We start from the raw sequence: 19,850 nt of genomic DNA on the forward strand, positions 1-19,850 counted from the left end.
CCAGTCCCCAGTAGAGCACTTTTAAATGTGGCTAGCATTTAAAAGGCCTTCGGTCACTGCAGAAATAATTATATTTAAAAGATTTTAAAGTTGAAGTATTTAGGAAAGCATGAAATAAAGCAGTGAGGTTTTTGTGTTAGTTAAAATATCATTTCTGGGGCTGGAGAGATGGCTCAGTGGTTAAGAGCACCGACTGTTCTTCCAAAGGTCCTGAGTTCAAATCCCAGCAACCACATGGTGGCTCACAACCATCTGTAATGAGATCTGATGCCCTCTTCTGGTGCATCTGAAGACAGCTACAGTGTACTTCGATATAATAATAAACAAATCTTTAAAAAATATATTATTTCTGTGTTGACATTACTGATAAAGTATTAATAGGGGAGAAAGTGAAACAATATTCTTTTTTTGTTTGTTTTTGTTTTGTTTTGTTTTGTTTTGTTTTGTTTTGTTTTGTTTTGTTTTGTTTTGTTTGTCTTTTGTTTTTCGAGACAGGGTTTTTCTATGTAGCCCTGGCTGTCCTGGAACTCACTTTGTAGACCAGGCTGGCCTCGAACTCAGAAATCCGCCTGCCTCTGCCTCCCGAGTGCTGGGATTAAAGGAGTGTACCACCCCGCCTGGCTGAGACAATATTCTTAATGCAAGGTTGGGAGTGGAGCTCTGCGGTGGAGTATGTGCTTAGCATATTCAAGACACTGTGTTTGATTTCCAGTTCTTTCCTCCTCTGCTCCCCCAAGAATTTGCTGAACTAATAGCCTTGTGCTCATCACTCTTATGTCAGTTTAACACGAGCTAGAACCATTTTGGAAAAGGGAGCCTCAATTGAAAAAAATCCCCCTACTTGATTGGACCATGGGCAAACCTGTGTTGCAGGTTTTTAATTGACGATTGATGTGGGAGGCCCCAGCTCACTGTGGGGGCTGCCACCCCTCAGCTGGGGTCCTGGATGTTAGAAGAAAGCAGACTGAGCAAGCCAGGAGGAGCAATCCGATAAGCTGCGCTCTTCCTTTGCCTCCGCTTCAGTTCCTGCCTCCAGGTTCCTGCCTTGAGTTCCTGTCCTCACTTACTTTAGTGATGGACTGCTGTCTGGATGTAAAAGATGAAACAGATGCTCCCAAGCGGCTTTTGGCTATGGTATGTAATCACAGCAATAGAAACCTAACTAAGACAGCCTTTGACAGCATCTAGGAGAATGATTCAGGAAAACAAAAGAGAAAGAAAAAAAGAATGTCCCATAGAGACTCACAGTCATTAGACAGTGAGATGGTTCTTTGGATAAAAGTGCTTGCCATGGGCTGGAGAGATGGGTCAGAGGTTAAGAGCACTGACTGCTCTTCCAAAGGTCCTGAGTTCAAATCCCAGCAACCACATGGTGGCTCACAACCATCTGAAAGGAGATCTGGCGCCCTCTTCTGTAGGGAGTGTCTGAAGCCAGCTACAGTGTACTTACATATAATAAATAAAATAAATAAGTCTTTTTTAAAAAAAGTGCTTGCCACACAAAGACCCCGAGTTCGATACCTGGAATCCATGGTAGAAGGAGAGAACCTACTTGTAAGTTATACTCTGCCTTCTACACATGCAGCATGTACATACATGTATACCCACACACACAAACATACCCATCGTACACACATACAGTTTAGCGTGTGTGTGTGTGTGTGTAGTAAAAATAAATAAATAAAATAATAAAAACCCCAAATCATTAATTGTTAAAAAGTGATCGTGAATCATCAGACTTGGTTCTGGGGGTGGTGGTGGACTAAATGGATACAAGGTGCTTGCCACACTATTGTGAGTACTGGGGTTTGGATCTGCAGAGCCCATGTAAAGCTGGATGCAGTAGCATACATCTGTGATCACAGTACACCTGTCTGTAATCCTTATACATCTACAGGTGGAAACAGAGGAGTCCCCAGGAACTCACGAGTCAGTCTGATAGAGCTCCTTTAAACAAGAAAACACCCAAGATTGTCCTCTGATGACAGACACACACACACACACACACACACACACACACACACACACACGAGGGACCACTTGTAGAGAATATGAGACTTTGGAAGGCTCAGCTCTAAATGGGACATCTGTATCACACACCTCCTCTCAAGGCACTGGAATCTATGTTGATGCACCAAGACTGTAAGAGCCAGAGGCTGTGGAAAATTTCTAGGACCCAAGTGTTTTCCAGACACTGGGTAGATACATCTGTGAACTCACGGAGTGAGCAGTCCTACTCCTACTGGAGGAGCTATTGTCATTTGATCACTTCTGGGTGAGTGACACTGCTTCTGGGGAGGCCCCATCCCATGGGGAGTCCAGTCAGACTCTCATTCTGTAGAGTTGATATGGTACAGTCTGAACATCTGTCAAGCTCCCAGGTGATACACTCAGGCTATAAAACATGCAGCAAATGCCAAAACCACAAAGATCATCATACCCAAACTTTCCATGAAGGTCCCACAACCAACAAAGCCAGCGGGGATTATGGGAGAGAAATGTATGAGTTGAAGTGGGTGTGAATCTGAGGGACTGCAGGTGTGTGTGTGTTGACAACTATATAGGAATCTGGGTCCAGAGCCAACTTCCATCCACTCTGCCTCTGCGGATCTAGGCTACCTGTGGGTGAAGGTATCAGTCTTGATCCAGGGATGAGACTGGCTCCTTCAGCCTCTGATATGTGAGGAAAATCCCAGGAAATCAGGCAAAGTGTATGAATGTGTGCAGGGCTGGGAACCACCTCTTACATCTGGGCATCCATTTATGCTGCTGTCCTGGGCCTTGCAGATACCTGTAATATGCCCGCAGGATGTAATAACAATAACAACTCGTTGAGTTTTGGTCTTCGCTTGTATTGTGATGCTAAATACTGGCCCCCAAGGCCTGGGTGCCCCCAGGGAAGAGAGTCTGCACCTATCCAAGTTACAACCCAAGGAATGCCATGTAACCTTGCCTCCCCAAATTATCACTGATTGGTGAATGAAGATACCTACAGCCATGAGTGGGACAGTAGAGAAATAGGTGGGATTCTTGGGTTCCTGGGCCGGAGGGTGACCTTGAGAAGAGAGAAGGGAGAGGGAGAAGGAAGCTGCCATGGGGTGAGTGAGTCATAACAACATGTCCACATGGGCTGGCCAATTGGAGTTAAAAGCTGCCCAGATGGAACATGGCAAATATTAAACGGGGTTAATGATGGGGAAATAAACTCTAATAGCATAGACAGTAGATATCTGCCCAGCTCTAGTGCTGATTAAGGCTTATTACAAATATAAAAGTTGTATGTCTTTTGTCAGGGAACTGAATGATCAAAGGCAGGGGAGAAGCCCCTGATTGAGATTAAATATTTTCTACCATTGACATAATAATGGTGAGCCTGCATGCCAGGTCCCATCCGGAGTACTTTCCATACATTAACTCCTATAGTTTTCATAATCGGGATATTGGAATCATCATCATCATCATCATCATCACCATTTTTTTCCAGTGAAGAAACTAGAAGTGCCCTGGATTCATACTCAGACAGTCTGTGCCCTTGACCACAAAAATCTGTCAGCTCTGCTCCAAGAGGGGAACTCTGGAGGGGGAAGCCACAGGATGAGGAGGTGGCAGACCACACACTCTGGTTTGAAGGAACAAGCCGACTCCGTCAGAACACAATAAGGAACCAAAAGTTACTGACCGTTGAAGATACTGGGATACTTTGATTTCAATCAAAAAAGGAAGAAAGGCCGAAGATGATGTCAGAGAGGCCAGTAAGGGTTGGACTTTGTAGATCACGTTGGGTCTTGTAAGGGCTTTCTGTAGGGAAGGCACTCGAACTTTCTTATTTATGTATGTATTGGTGTTGGGATTGAATCCAGTGCCAGAGTCTGGCTATGGGACCCAGTCTGACCTTAAACTCCAGATTTTCTTGTCTCAGCTTCCAAAATGCTAGGAGCAACCCTCAGATGGTAAAGAAGATCCAAATTCAGGTTTTCAGGGGAAACCCTGAACACATGGCCTCTTAGTATGTCTTCTTTCCTTTTATAACTAAGAGTTTTGGAGCCAGAGGAAGTAGAGCTCACTGTCCCCGTGAACTGATACTAGGAAGAGAAACACTTGGCTACAACACAGGCAAAACTCAAGATGGTTCTGGGAGAGATTCCAAGCATGGAGGAGTGAGTGTCATTTTCCAAGAGAAGGAGCCAGCTCAGCAGGGGTGAAGCAAGGCACTGGGCACCCACAAAGCTTAAGCAATGAGGTGCGGAATGACCCACAACTAGGACTCATCTTGGGTCCAATGCCAGAAACAAGGCCCCTAGGACAAGAACTCCTCAACTGCTGGTCTCCTTCCTTATCTCCCCAAGATGACCTAGCTCCTTAGACTTAGTAGCTATTAATTTCAGGGGAGGCTAGAAAGGTAGGAACCTGAACAAGGGAAAGTGACACTGTGTGTATTGTCATTGACAGTCATCACTAGCCTGGCACAACCATGTCTAATGGAAACAGCAAAAGTCATAAAGCCAACACAGCTGCTTGACAAAGATTCCCTGAAGCTGAGCCAAGTGATACAATCGCGGTTGTGTGGTCGTCCACTTTTGATCTTGATCTCCACGGGTTCCATGTTTTGGGAGGCTTTTAATATTTGTACAGCTTGGGGATATTGGATTGATGGAAATCTCTTATGAGTCATTTTTTACCTTCTCCCAGAGGTACCACTTCTAAGCTTTCTCAAGAAAGTCCTGAGCATACTACCCCTCCTGCTTTTAGGGAGATAGCCTTCTCTAGCCTACTTGAAGGTCTTCCTTACACCCTGGATGTTGTGACTCAAATAAAGATGCTAGAAGTCTCTTTATGAAGCTCTGACTCCAAGATACTCTTGATCTGCCCCTGTATTTAGGAACAAGATAATTAGAACAAAGTAAACTTAAAAAGGTAAACAAGATTCAGCGGGCTAGAGGAGTTGGCAGCAGACCAGGCTAAGAGCCTCTTCTTACTATACCCTCAGGCAATTACATGACATATAAGACTGGGAGCTGCATATGGTATGCCCCTGGGGGAGAATAAGATACAGCAATAGAGTTAGATTGGTGGAGTTATCACTGCCCTATACTGGGGCTTATACTAATTAGTGGACGAAGAATTATGTGAATAAATAAAAGAATGAAGTCCTAAAACACCTTCTCTTAGAAAAGTTAACTCATACAGGGCCACTGTGGTGCCGTAAGACCAAGGAACAAAAGAATGCCAAGATTAGACATATAAATTTAACCAAGGTATAAAATGTAAACATTGTATTATGGCAGAAATTAAATAATAACTGCAGCAGCTTTGGGCTGAGGACTTTTCTTGGGTCTAATGATGATTACAACTCTGATCATTAAGTGTCTTTGTTTAGTTCTGTTATCGCCATGTGTACTGTGGGTTGGGTGGTGTCAGCATGGAAAGTCGTTTTCTTACAATTCTAGGGGCTGGAAATCCTCAATCAAGGAATTGGCAGGGTTGGCTTCCCTGGAGACCTCTTTACTGGACTGAAGATGGCTTTTTCCATGTGTTTTCACACGAATTTTCCCTAGCTATATCTGAGTTCGCCCAGATTAGATTACCAGCTGTCCTAAGAAACTCTTTTTAACTCAGTCACATTTGAAGCACTGATTTCCAAGTAGTTACATTCTGAGGCAATGGGGGTCAGAACATCAATATATATACAAAGAAAAAATTGAGACACAATTCATTTCGTGATAAGTGGCTAACCTTCTTAGAACCATAGGGATAGATTAGAACAATAACAATCCATTTCTACAATCTCCAATATTATCAGTATTATCTGAGGGGAGGACAAAGGGCTAAGCCTAACATCTTTGCTTAAATTGAGGGGAGCATAGTATGTTGTTTTACTTAGCTTGCTTATATATTTGTGTGGGGGAATGGAGGCCATCTTGAATGAATGGGTATTGCCAATGGCATGGGCACAGCCTATGTACTTCAGACCCATGGCAATGACAAAACCTTCCCCAGTGAGGATCAGAGGAATGACAAAGCTTTTCTGTGGTCCAAGCACTAATGTTTATTAATGATGGACCAGTGTGTGCAAAATCTCACCCCTGCAGCTTGAGGTTGCTCCCCTACAGAGATATCTCCCACTGGGAGGGTTTACTCCCTCCTCTACATATGGGGTACATTGTTAATTAGATGGGTTTATGGGTTGCATAGTTGGTGCCCTCCATCAGAGCGAGCACAACCCACCCAGCATTTCAGCCTATGTGATTCATTTTTTTCTGTGTCAGTCATTTCTTCATTTCTGAGTCTCCCCTGTCAGGTTTCCAGGACCAAGCCATGCAGGAAGAGGTAAGTAGCGCCTGAACAGGAACCCTGCTTAGGGAGAACGCCAATTGGTCAGATTTCTCCCATGAGATGCACAGAAATAAAGGTTAAGGTGAGACTGCAGCTCTATGCACTGGGTGTCAAACACTGGACTTACAGGACCTAGAGACGGGCAGTCAAATATTAGTGCTTTGAAGGAAATTTTGAGGAACCTCAATGTCGGGCAAACATCTTACAGCTCTGTCAGTTCTTGGGCTAGGCTCAGGAAAGATGCTCTTGGCTTCCCAAAGAAGGGACGGCACATTTGGATCCTTGGAAAAGAATAGGCAAAGTGTTGGGGTCTAGATACATGGTGGAAAGACGCAAATGTCTTCACATTTCCACTTCTGGTTTATGAAGCCTTGAACAAGGTTCCATAGCTCTGAGGTCATTTCCTCACAAAAAGGCAGGCTCTGTGAAACTAAATCCGAGACAAGTGTGACCTCATAGGCCTTGCTCCTTGGACTCTGAAGAGGCTGGAAACTGTCTTTTGCAAGCTCATCGTTAACATAGTTGCCCTGAGGGCATGGCACATAATTAATTCAAAGAGATTCTGGGTTGTATAGTTTGTGCCCTCCATCAGAGAAAAGCACAGCCCACCCAGCCCAGCTTTTGGGCATGTGGGATTCGTTTCTTCATTTCTAAGTCTTCCCTGTCAGGTTGCCCTCCAAGGGAAAAACTCCTTCTTGCTAACTTCTTGCTCACAAGGAAAATGGAGGAATTGTACACAGACTCTGTGGTTGGACTTTTATACACAGCCCCGAGGGAAGTAAGATGTTTAGTGTATGGAAAGTACTCTGGATGGGACCTGGCATGCAGGTTCGCCATTCTGATATCATCCTGTAAGCACATTACAAGCATCTGTAAGGCCCTGAATTTACTAATTTTTTCCTTTTTTTACTGATTTTATTTACTTTATGTATGTGAGTGCCCTGTAGCTCTCTTCAGACACATCAGAAGAAGGCCGTGGATTCCATTACAGATTAAAGGCATGCCTAGGGTGTGTTTTAATGCTCCCACCAAACACATGGACATTTGGAATGAAAATTAATTCCTCTGACGTGATCACTACATATTACAGCTGTGTATTTATTATATTGCTTGTTATTTAGTTTATAATAGAGTACCACATAAATAAGCACAAATACTAGATTTCAACCTTAAAAAGAAAACTTTCTGGGGCTAAGGAGATGCCGCAGTTAAGAATGTAGACTACTTTTTGTAAAGGACCCAAGTTCAATTCCAAGCACCCATACTGGGTGGCTGGCAACTGCCTGTAACTCCAGCTGCAGGGGCTCCAATGCCTCCACCGACAGCTGCACTCACACACACACAGAAACACACAGAATCTAGAAATAATAAAAATCAATCTTTAAATAAAAACCAAACAGTAGGGTACAATGACCCATGGCTTTAATCCCAGCACTCAGGAAGTCTGTGAGTTCAAGGCCAACCTGGTCTCCACAGAGCTCCAGAACAGCTGGAGCTACTCAGTAAGACCTTCTTCAACCAAGCAAAACAAACAAGCTAAACAAACAAGAAATGATTTAAGGCTAGGGAGATAGAGCATGTGCTTAGCACGTGTAAGAGCCTGGATTCAATCCCAGAACAACACAACAAAATACCCAACCTTTTGGAAATGTCAAAGAAAAGCATTAGCGAAGTGAACCACGGGGTATTAGGGCTTCTTAAACATCAGACAAGATGAAAGCAAAGGTGTAGGTTTTGGTTTTGTTGTTGTTGTTTAATTTTAATTTTATTTTATGTGAACGGGTGTTTTGCCTGCATGTATGACTATGCACTATGGTTTTGTGACCCGTGCCAAAGGAGGCCAGAAGAGGGTATCAGGTCTCCTGAAACTAGAGTCATAGATGGTTTGGAGCCACCATGTGGGTGCTGAGAATTGAGCCTAGTCTCTGCAAGAGCATTCAAGGTTCCTCACCACGGTCATCTCGCCAGAACATTACTTGTTTGTTTGAGACAAGGTCTCACTATGTAGCTCTGGCCATTCTGAAACTCACTTTGTAGACCAGGCTGGCCTCAGAGATCCTCTTACCTCTGTCTCCTACATGCTGGAATTAAAGGAATGCGTCACCATACCCAGCTCCAGTGTGTCTGGGTAGGGCCTCACCACATAATCCTGAATGGCTATATAGATCAGACTGACCTCTGCCTGTCCAAAAGCAAGGTTAACTTATAGAGAAGAAGGTAAAATATGAACAAAACCAAAAGAAATAAGTAAGATGGCTAATCCTACAAAATATTGGGTCACAAGTGTTCATGTAAGTATTTTAAACTCCATGGAAGGAACCAATGAAAACATCAGAAATGTTTCTGAATAGAACTGATCAACAATATTCTGTTAGTAGTGGTCACCTTGAGGAAAACTGGATGATGGAAAGGAAGAAAATTATTTTTCATTACTGTATTTGGGGGAGGGCGTGGGGTGTGTGGTGTGTGTGTGTGTGTGCATGCTTAAGAGCTCTGCTGGGGACCGAACCCATGGCCCTAAGTATTCTAGAAAAGCATTCTATTACTAAGCTATGCCCCAGCCCTTATTTCTTTTTCATTTTTCGGGTAAAGTTCTCTCTATATAGCCTTGAGTGGTCTGAAACTCACTTTGTAGACCAGGCTGCCTTACACTCAGAGATCTGCCTGCCTCTGCCTCCCAATTGCTGGCACTAAGTGTGCCAACACACCTTGGACCAGCCCTCACTTTTATCTTTTATTTATTTATTTATTTATTTATTTATTTATTTATTTATTTATATTTTTAAAGATTTATTTATTATATATAAGTACACTGTAGCTGTCTTTAGACATTCCAGAAGAGGGCGTCAGATTTCATTACGGATGGTTGTGAGCCACCATGTGGTTGCTGGGATTTGAACTCAGGACCTTTGGAAGAGCAGTCAGTGTTCTTACCCTCTGAGCCATCTCTCCAGCCCCACTTTTGTCTTTTAAATTCTATTGTCTGTTGCTTACTCAAAATCGTAAATAATAAATAATAAAATTAAACTGTACCTTACAGTATTTTTTTTTTTTTTGAGACAGGGCTTCTTTATGCAGCCTTGATTGTTTTGGAACTCACTCTGTAGACCAGGCTGGCCTTGAACTAAGAACTTAGAAGTCTGCCTGTCTCTACCTTTCAAGTGCTGGCATTAAAGGTGCATGCTACCACCGCCTGTTTGTCAGTATTTTGTTAAAGTCATTTTATATCAATATTATGTATATTTATAATGATGGTACAAGAGCCATATCCTTTAGACAGTTAAATCATATTCTTTTGAGATGGAAATAAACTGAGAAACTATCAGAAGCAAAATGACAGTGGGAAAGTACAGCTTAATGTATTAGTGTTTGTCAGACAAAGGAAACGTAAGAGTACCCAGATTTTGAGACTCTCAATGAATAGCTAAGTGTCATGGCATAGCACCTGGAAGGGAGAGGCAGAAGGACCCTGTCCAACACCAGCCTCAGCTACATACTGAGTTTGAGGAGATCCTGGGCTGCAGAAGAGCCCAGCTCAAATAAAACAAAACAAGGAGCTCCCTAGGTGTTCACTGGGTAGAGTCTGGTGTGTAAGCATAGTGACCTGTGTCCAGATACCCAGTGTTCATGTAAATGTCAGGTACTGGGGTGTGGATCTATAATCCAGTACTGGGGGGCAGAGACGGGTGGATCCCTGGAGCCATAGTTACCCAGCATAGTTGGATCAATGAGCTGAAGATTCAGTAAGAGAGCTTGTCTCAGAAACTAAGGTGGAGGCCTGGGCATGGTGGTGAACACCTTTTATCTCCGCACTCAGAAGACAGAGGCAGGCAGATCTCTGAGAGTTTGAGGCCAGCTTGGTCCACACAGAAAGATTGTCTCAAAACAAAACAAAACAATCAAAACAGGTATTGAATGTAAATCTGTAGTCAAGTACTTACTTTTCTAATTAATTTTACTTTTACAGGCTGTCTCTTGACATTCTGGACAAGGACTTCTTCAACAGAAAAACCCCAATGAAGAGGAAGTTTCTTGCCAAGGCAATTCTTTTTGTAAAAAGGATGAGCAGGAAGCCCAGGCCAGCAACACAAAGGGCCAAGGTCTTTTATTCTCGTAGTACAATGGCTATGTCATGATGAAGTGTCTCTTCACCATCTGACCTGACTGCCAATTAGGCACAAAGGGGAAAGGGGCAAGTTCAGGAAATGAGGGTGCACGCTGGCTAACAACAATCAAGCTAACAACAATCAAACGGCTGCTTCTCCCGGTCTACAGGAAAGAATCGACTTACTTAAGAGACACTTCCACACCTCATAATTGCTTGGTGACCATAAAGGATTCATTGACACTAATTCCCTGACGTCTGTCACTTCTCCCATCCCCCAATGTAGGTTTCAAATCAGAGTAGAAGGGACACATTTGACCCAGGGACATGGGACAATGATAGACAAACCATGATTAATCATTGTGATGTCTTCAGAGATGTGTGTGTGTGTGTAAGCAACTAAAAGCCAAAAAGTTATGCAGCAATGGTCCTTCTGCATGGTAACATGACACTAACTGAACGAGTTCCAGCTATGGCTCCTGCTTGTGTTCTCTTTCAGATGCTGTGAGATATCCCAGAGAGGAGGGGCCAAGTCAATAGAAAGTCTTTGTTAGCCAGCTGGCAACTGAGTACACTGGGTGTTTGGGCTCCCAGTGCAATTCTGAGATTTTCTCAGGTTGGGCTTTTAAGCAAATGCTGTGTACCCCCACACTGGGTTAGAATGAACTACAGAAGCCAAAAGTAAGATTGGTACATTTAGAGACCTTCCCAGAACTATGGACTTTGATGGGTTAGATCTTTGTTCTTTTTTTTTTGTTTTGTTTTTGTTTTTGTTTTTTTTTTGTTTGTTTGTTTTTTCGAGACAGGGTTTCTCTGTATAGCCCTGGCTGTCCTGGCACTCACTTTGTAGACCAGGCTGGCCTCGAACTCAGAAATCCGTCTGCCTCTGCCTCCCGAGTGCTGGGATTAAAGGCGTGCGCCACCACGCCCGGCTAGATCTTTGTTCTTGTTGGTTTGTTTGTTTTCTTTTGTTTGTAGGTGTTGCTGTCTACATGCCTGAATGATGCTTCCATCATGGCCTTGGTTGTGCTAAGGTCTGGGGGGGGGCCTGTTAAACAGACACAGGCATGTGACAGCTTAAGACTGAGTAGCATAAGAACGGAAGCAGCCGGCTGACCAGAATAAATGAATAAATCTTTAGCTGTTAGACTACACAGCCACACCTGAAATCTCCTGCTGAGGACAGACAGACAGTCTGAAGCCTTGAAAGCGGCCAGTGGAAGAGCTTCCTCCCAAGAAGGAACAGGAAGCTTTGTGTCATGTCAGGTGACCTTACAGGAGCGCTTGACTGAGCTTTCTTCTTAAACCTTTCTGCACATCTGAACCTAGAAGATAGACTGGGGTGGTGGTGGTAGAAGGGCAGATGTCCCTCTTTGTCCCTATTCCAATGTAGCCATATTTTCATCCTTAATTTGGCTGCTTTGATTGGCTTATCAGAGACAGGTGCCTTGTTGGGGCACAGGCGGTGATCCTAAGTCGGTGTTGGCTTCTGCTATCTGCCTTGCTACCCACAGCAGAGACAATGGCATTGCTAACCTCACATTCACCCCTGGTTTTGTCATAGCCTGTCGAGCAGCCCAACATTTTGAGAGAATCCTTTCTCTGTGGAGTTGTAAACAACATCTACCTCCTTTTGATAAGTAAAATTAATTTTGAAAAGTAAGTACTTGTCTACAGACTTGCACTCCATGCCTATTTTGTTTGTTTTGAGACAGGGTGAACCTGTCTGTATAAACCAAGCTTATGACATATAAGGATATATGACAACTCAAATTTCAACTCAAGGAACCAGTGAAAAAACTTACCCAGAAAGCATGGGTGAGGGGTTGCCTACAAGAGTGAGAGTGACTGGCTCCAAAGTGTTCACAGTGTCTTTCCCCATCACGTATGATGTCTCTTCCACAGTCACCCCATAACCCTAGCTAACTTTTACCAGCCTGTGCATCTGGGAGCCCCTGAGACGCCAGATTGCTCAGAATCGCTCAGGGGTAAAGAGCGTTTGCAGCTCCTGCAGAGGATCCAGGTTCCACTCCAAGTACCCGTGTAGGTCATCCACAACTGTCCAACTCTGGGGACCCCCACCCTGGACTCTGAGAGCACCTGCATGTTCTGTACCTACACAGAGATACACTCATACATGTAAATACAGTTAAATAAAGATGAAATTTGCAGGAACATGGGCTAAATAGAAGAAAGCATACTGGGCAAGGTAACTCAGGCCCAGAAAGACAGACCTTGTGTGCTCTCTCTCATGTGTGACTTCTAGCTTCACACTTTGAGCTTTGTGTATTTCACTTTGGACTGTCTGTGGAGGTCAAGGAAGTACTGGTGAGAGGGAGAGGGGTGGAGCTGGAGAGAAAGGACAACAGAACATAATATATGCTCTATATGAATGTAGTGGGAAGGATAATGGCAAATAATGGTTAAGCAGGGATGGTTGGGGGAAGTGCATAGAGGAAGGGGTGATGCTAACCCAAACTAGGGATCTGTGAAAGCCCTATGGAAAGCCATTACTTTGGAAGCTAATTTTAAAATATAACTAAAATAGTGGGCTGTCGAGATGGCTTCCCAGTTCAGAGCACTCACTGCTCTTGGAGAGGGCCTGGATTTGTTTCTCATCTAGGCGTGGTGGTAACTCCGGTTTCAGGGTTCCAACACCTTCTGGCCTTGGCAGGCACCAGTCATGCATGTGGTACACATATATACATGAAGGCAAAGCTCTAATATACTCAAGATAAACAAATCGTTCAAAGCGATGTAATTAAAATACAAAGGAATTAGGACAGAGGTACTCGGCATGGGTAGACAACGGGCATGGTCTATTAAGCAAAAACCTCAGTGCATGAGACACCTGTCTATGAGTCATGGGTCAGAGAAGCCTCAAGGCTCCCGAAACAGCACAGGCTATTGGTATTCTATTGCTCTTGCTCTCCCACCATAACTAGATAGGAAGATCCTATTAACAAAGACATAACCCACTGTGGTTCCCAGACACAGAGAAATCAATCTGTCACTGACTGGGGACCTTCCTCCTTGCTGGAAGTGGTCATGTAGACTGTTAGGGAAGAAGAGCTATCAATGGTCTTACTCAGCAATAGACCCTGCATGCTACAGTATCAACCTGACAGACAAGATGCACAGGAAATAATGTCATGAACATTATAGGCGTAGTCAACTATTTTCTGACCAGATTTGAGGCTTATTGCCCAGGAGGGGATTCATGCCTGGTAATGAACAGTTGGTAAAAACCAACCAACCAACCAGCCAACCAGCCAGCCAACCAACCAACCCACCAACCAACCAACCAACCAACCAGCCATGCATGGCTGCAGAGAGGTCACAGGCTTCTAGTGTGTATATATGTGTGTATGTGTGCAGGAGTGGGTGCATGTGAGTGTGCATATGACTGTGTCACGGTGCGAGTCAAAGGACAACTTTCAGGATTGGTTCTCACCTTCTGGCTCTTGTGCTTTTAGGCAATCTCCTGCCTCCACCTCCCACCTCACTGTAAGAGTGCTGAGATCACAGGAGAGTCACAGCATTTGGTTTTTCACATGAGTTCTGGAGATCCAACATGGGTCATCGGGCTTGTGCAGTCAGCACTTTTATCCAGTGAGCCACCTTCCTGGCCCTTGTTTTGTTTTAAAATTTCTTATTATTTTTATTTTATGTGTATGGATATTTTGCCTGAGAGGATGTCTGTGCACCAAGGCCAGAAGAGGGGATCTGGTACCCTAGGTCTGGAGTTACAGATGCGAGTGGTTTGAGCCAGCTTTCCAGCCCATTTGTTTTGTTCTTTTGAGACAGGATCTAACTTGTAGCTCAAGCTGGCCTTGAATTCACTATGTATCCCAGGCTAGCCTCGAAGTAGTGGTAATCCTGCTGCCTCGGGTTTCTGAGTACTGGGACAAAAGTTGTGTATCACTGTGCCTGGTGAAAGCTTTCAGTTTTACAGTCAAGTAAGATGGAGAGAGGGGAACTAAGTGTAGACAGAGCTGGGTGTGGCTCATTCCTCAATCCTAGCATTTTGGAAATCAGGAAGATCAGGAATTCAAGGCCTTAGCTGCATCCTTAGCTACACAGTGAGTTAGAGATCACACATGGAACCTTGTTTCAAACAAAGAATATTTTAAAACCACCAACAAAGTAGTATACATAAGAGGATGCTTTTAGCATCCCATCACCTGGGAAGCAGAGGCAGGCAGATCTCTTGAGTTCAAGCCTGATCTACAGAGTGAGTTCCAGGATAGCCAGGGAGACACAGAGAAACTATGTCTCAAAGAACTAACAAACAAACAAACAGCAACATCCCCCTGTTCCCCCCCCCCAAAAAAAAACCAAAGGATGTTTCTAGTAAAAGACAAATGGATCTCAACTGGTTTAGCTGAGAGAGGAGGATAAGAAGAGGTGGTACATGGTGCAGTTATGGAACGTGTAGACTAAAGAGCCTGAAGGGTTGGAGACTCGTTGGTGTGAGGGAACAGAAACGGGTCTGGGAGGAGTGATAACCGTGAGGTGCTGGTGTTGGGAGCTCAGAGTGGTCAGTTCCTGCCAGCCTCCCTTGGTTTTGACTAGGGGAGGGTGTAGCTGAGACTTGGTAGAGGGAAAGATTGTATACTTCAGGGCAGACAACTAGGAACTGAGAGATGAGGGTACTGGCTCAATTGTGCAGGTGGACCTGTGCCTACACAAACAAGGAAAAGATTCAAAGCAGAAAAGCAAGTATATAAGCCAAACGCTTAAGCACTGATGGAATCGGTGGGCGTCGGGGGATGGTTGTTACAAACAGGCCATGAGCAGTGTAGTCTGTTGGCACGTCCTTCAAAGAAGCCTAGGTGTTGGAAGGAGACTATTTTGGAAGCAACAATAAGCAAGAAAGACACCTGTGTTGTTTCCAGGTACATAGAGTGTGGGAAGAAAAAAAAGCAGCTATCAGCTATTGCAGGGTGAAGTGTGATCCAGCGAGAGTCGGTTTCCATGAGCCCAAGAAGGCAACTGGAAACCCGAGAGCAAGAAGCTTGGTGACCTGAGGCATTGTGTGTATGTCTCACCACGAGTCCCAGAAAGTTCGCTAAAATGATTTAAAGCAGGATGGAGAGGAGGTAGGAGACTGGGGTAAGGCTGGCTGAGGATGAAAGTCAGACACTATTCCTCTCTCTCTCTCTCTCTCTCTCTCTCTCTCTCTCTCTCTCTCTCTCTCTTTCTCTTAAAGGATTACTTATTTTATGTATATGAGTACAGTGTCACTGTCTTCAGACACACCAGAAAAGGGTATTAGACCTCATTACAGATGGTTGTGAGCCACCAAATGATTGCTGGGAATTGAACTCAGGACCTCTGGAAGAGCAGTCAGTGCTCTTAACTGCTGAGCCATCTCTCCAGCCCTCAGGCACTTTTTCAATGCTTAGTTTTATGTAAGGATCCAGAGAAACTTGGTCACTTGCCTATGGTCATTGTTAGCTTTCTATCACCTTAACCTGAGATTATTAACCTCTGGAGAGCAGGTTTATCTCCCTTCAACGTTTCTGGGTACTCTATTGTTGGGAGAAGCAGTCTATAAATATTGGTTACCCCCTGTTGGTTGAAGGTACTGGATTTTTGGTTCCTTACTGATTTTCATTTAACTGTTCAAATCAGGTGCTGAGAGGTGAGCGGTGACTTATGACCTCAGAGAAAACTGGTTTGAAATTGAGCTCTCCTAGTCAGCAGAACTGAAAAATAACTTCTAGTAAGGTGGACAAAGGGATGACCAGGTAATAGAAAAATCACTTCTCAGATCCAAGCTCTACCAGCCAAAGATGGAAAACCCTAACAGGAGGCTTCTGTCCAAGATCAGCTGTTCTGGGGTCCTAGTGACATGGCACATTGCAGCAGGGACACACGTAAAAATGCTTACCTCGTGGCCAAGGAGCAAAGGAAAGTCAGGAGAGGCCCAGGTACCACATTTCCCTTCAAGAGCACAGCCCAGGGACCTTCTATCATGCTCTGGCTGTTAAAACTCCTTTTGTCCTCCAATGGGACCACTACAGGTCCACGTGGGTCTTCACGGGACATTCCAAAGCCTAAATATGGCTATTATGAAACTAGTTAGTTCAGGGAACTGGATTAAAATTCATGTCCTCTGACTCCTAAATCTTTTGCTCTTTCACTGCAGTGGTGAGTTGGGCAGGGCTGGGCTGAGGGGGCAGTCATGGTCCTAGAGAGCTGTGGCTCTCTTTAGCTTCTCCCTGCATTTCAAAGAAAACTCAGCCCAAGTGTTTCTGGTTCTCTGCATGGTTAGTCATGGATGCGTGGATTAAGACACTGGCTTTAGGGCTGGGAAAGTAGTTTACAATAAATGCTTGCCTTGCAGGCTTGAAAATCTGAGTCCAATTCCCAGACTTTGATCTCTAAAACTCATCTTAAAAAACAAGTTTGGTGCTGCTGATTTCTCATCCCAACCATGGAGGACAGAGAGACAGGCAGAGCAGATCCTCAGGACTCGATGGCCACTCAGTCCACTGCGCAAGCTCCGGACCAACGGAAGACTGTCTCGGACCAAAACAAAACAAGGGGTGTGGCTCTGAACACACATACTTCAAAATGATCACACTCCCAAAATAAACACACACAGAAAGAGCTGGGGCAGAGGGGAGAGTGCTTGCATCTAGGAAGGAAGGGCTTCCAGATTAAGCCTTGCTTTTCTGTCCCAGAAAATTGTATTCCGGAGGATGCAGAGGTTCCTTAAGATATGGGGTCCTAGCTGGGTGTGGTGGCACACGCCTTTAATCCCAGCACTCGGGAGGCAGAGGCAGGCGGATTTCTGAGTTCGAGGCCAGCATGGTCTACAAAGGGAGTTCCAGGACAGCCAGAGCTATACAGAGAAACCCTATCTCGAAAAACCAAAAAAAAAAAAAAAAAAAAAAAAAAAACCATTCACCTGATATACTTGGGAAGCCTGTTCTTTGGTTTTTGAAGGGAAATGGAGGAGGAGTGGATCTGGGGGACTAAAAATGAAAGGAAATAAAAACAAAAACAAAACAAAAACAAAAAACAATCTCTCCAAACACTAGGAAACTAAATTCATACCCTTGACCTCAGGGAGTGGCCATCAGTTCCGGCTGTTGAGTGCTAACAACCCACGGCTTGAAGGCTCTTCTTACATCACCTATGTTGCCTCCAGTGAGAAAGCAAAAGCTTTGAAAGCTTCCAGTTATCCCTGACTATAGCACCTCTTATGGGTTCCTTAGAATCGATAGTGTCCCCCAAGCCACCCTGCGTGTCCCCAGAGGTGAAGCCCCCTTTGACTCTACAGCGGTCATTTTCAGTGGCTCCTCAGATCTCTACCTATAATTCCTCTCTAATAAGGTTCAGGCCTGGGGTGGAGGCTGGACTGGGACTGACTCATAGTGTTGCCACACCCCCATCCCACGCATTTACCAGGTACGTATAGAAAGCTTTTTCCTTGATTAGAAACTCCATGCAAAGCAGTGAAATCAGTTCCTCACTCACCAGGCAGGTCTGGACTGTCTTGGATCCGGCTTGGTAGCAAACTAGGCCCCTTTCCTCTTCATCCCTCACTTACTGTTGAGAAAATTTAGAAATTGCCTACATGTCTAAAACTGGGACTGGCTATAGTGTGATCCTAGATTGGTGTACAGTCATCCAGGAAAAGAGGCTGCCTGAAGACTTTTAAAAACTGGCCACGGTACACTGACCATTGAAAAGGAAGTTCCTGGCGGACAAGATGGCTCAGCAGATCTGCTGCCAAGCCTGACAGCCTGACCTTGATTCCAAGATATGCTCTACCCTCCCACATGTGCAAGCATGTGTCCCAGATAAATTAATTCCTGTAATAAAAATGCAATGGAATTAGAATTACCCAAAGCATGATTATAAACGTTTGTTAAAAACAAACCTAACCTAACCTTACATTCTGATGGAAAGTCTCGACAAATCCAACTAACCGAACGGCTACAGTGATTCTTGAACACTGGGACTGAGGGGCACTTACACTTTCACTGAGAATGGTTAATGGGGAGATGGTTAGTGATCAATGAGAGATGGCTCAGCCGTTAAGAGCACGGACTGCTCTGCCAGAGGTCCTGAGTTCAATTCCCAGCACCCACATGGTGGCTCACAACCATCTGTAATGGGATCTGGGATCTGATGCCCTCTTCTGGTGTGTCTGAAGATAGCTACAGTGTACTCACATACGAGAGAGAGAGAGAGAGAGAGAGAGAGAGAGAGAGAGAGAGAGAGAGAGAGAGAGAGAGAGAGAGAATGGCTAATGGACTCTGAGGTGCATTTGGATAGTGTTCTTTGTCGGGTACCAGGGTGTGGCAGACAGTTTACTAAATGCCTCAAAACAGCAGCACAAAGAATTCTGAATGTTACAAATACAAAATGATAAGTTTGAGGTGGTACCAGATGCCTTCATCTGTCATTATGCATTATACTGGATAAATATTTGTAATTTTATGTCAGTTAAAAAATTAAAAGTGGATAAGGCATGGTAGCTCAGCACACTCAGGGGCTGAGGTAGGAGGATTGAGAGTTTGAAGTCAACCTGGTCTATCTTTAGGCTGGGAGCTGCAGAGACCCTATCTCATAAATAAGCAAACAAACAAGCAAACAATAAATGAATGATGTCTGGGCAGGGTGGTGCATGCCTTTAATCCCAGCCCTGGATAGACAGAGGCAGGTGGATTTCTGTGAGGTTGAGGTCACCAAGGTCTTCATAGGGAGTTCCAGGACAGCCACAGGTATATAACAGAGAGACCCTGTCTCAAAACAAACAAACAAACAAACAAACAAACAAACAGACAAACAAAGAAATAGACAAAAACCAACTATCTCCACACACAACTAATGCCAGGAAGTGGTGATGAGAATGCCTTTAATCCCATCACTTGGGAGGCAGAGACAGGCAGATCTCTGTGAGTTTGAGGCCAGCCTAGTCTACAACAAATTCCTGGACAGTGAAGTCTACACAGAGAAAGAAAGAAGAAAAAAGAGAAAGAAGGAAGGAAAGAAAGAAGGGAAGACAGACAGACAGACAGAAAGAAAGAAAGAAAGAAAGAGAGACATTTATAAATAAGCACATGTTTTCCTGGTAGTTGTATCTGAATATCTGTAGGAAGAAGCAGAAGCAGACACGACAGAACATGAACAACGCATAGATACTGGAAGAAAGTGAAGGGCAGAGAACGTCAGAGTACCAGCTGATGCCTCTCATCCACCTTCCTTTCACCTACCCTCCAGCCTGCCACCACCACACTAGGGAATGTCAATTTGTTGCCAAGAACTGGGGCTGTCTTTCTGTTCATCCTACCTAGCTCCAGAGCATTGGCTTTTCCGGTTTCTAGCCTCTCTTGATTTTCCAGTTTCCCCACCCAGTCCCTTCTCCACAGCCTTCCTAGTTCCCTCTCAA

At 44.4% G+C, this 19,850-nt stretch overlaps 1 protein-coding gene across 1 annotated transcript in view; it reads right to left on the reverse strand.

Annotated features, from left to right (window-relative positions):
* Positions 1-18,093, reverse strand: part of Tm4sf5 (transmembrane 4 L six family member 5) — a 36,074-nt gene extending 17,981 nt beyond the window's left edge. Inside the window, exon 1 of the mRNA XM_021178114.3 lies at positions 17,930-18,093. The gene's annotated coding sequence lies outside the window, so the exon portion shown is untranslated. The remainder of the gene's footprint in view (positions 1-17,929) is intronic.
* Between the last annotated feature and the right edge of the window lie 1,757 nt (positions 18,094-19,850).

Source organism: Mus caroli, unplaced genomic scaffold, assembly GCF_978045245.1.
Source record: "Mus caroli unplaced genomic scaffold, Mus_caroli_1 scaffold_13, whole genome shotgun sequence".
Taxonomy (NCBI): Eukaryota; Metazoa; Chordata; class Mammalia; order Rodentia; family Muridae; genus Mus; species Mus caroli.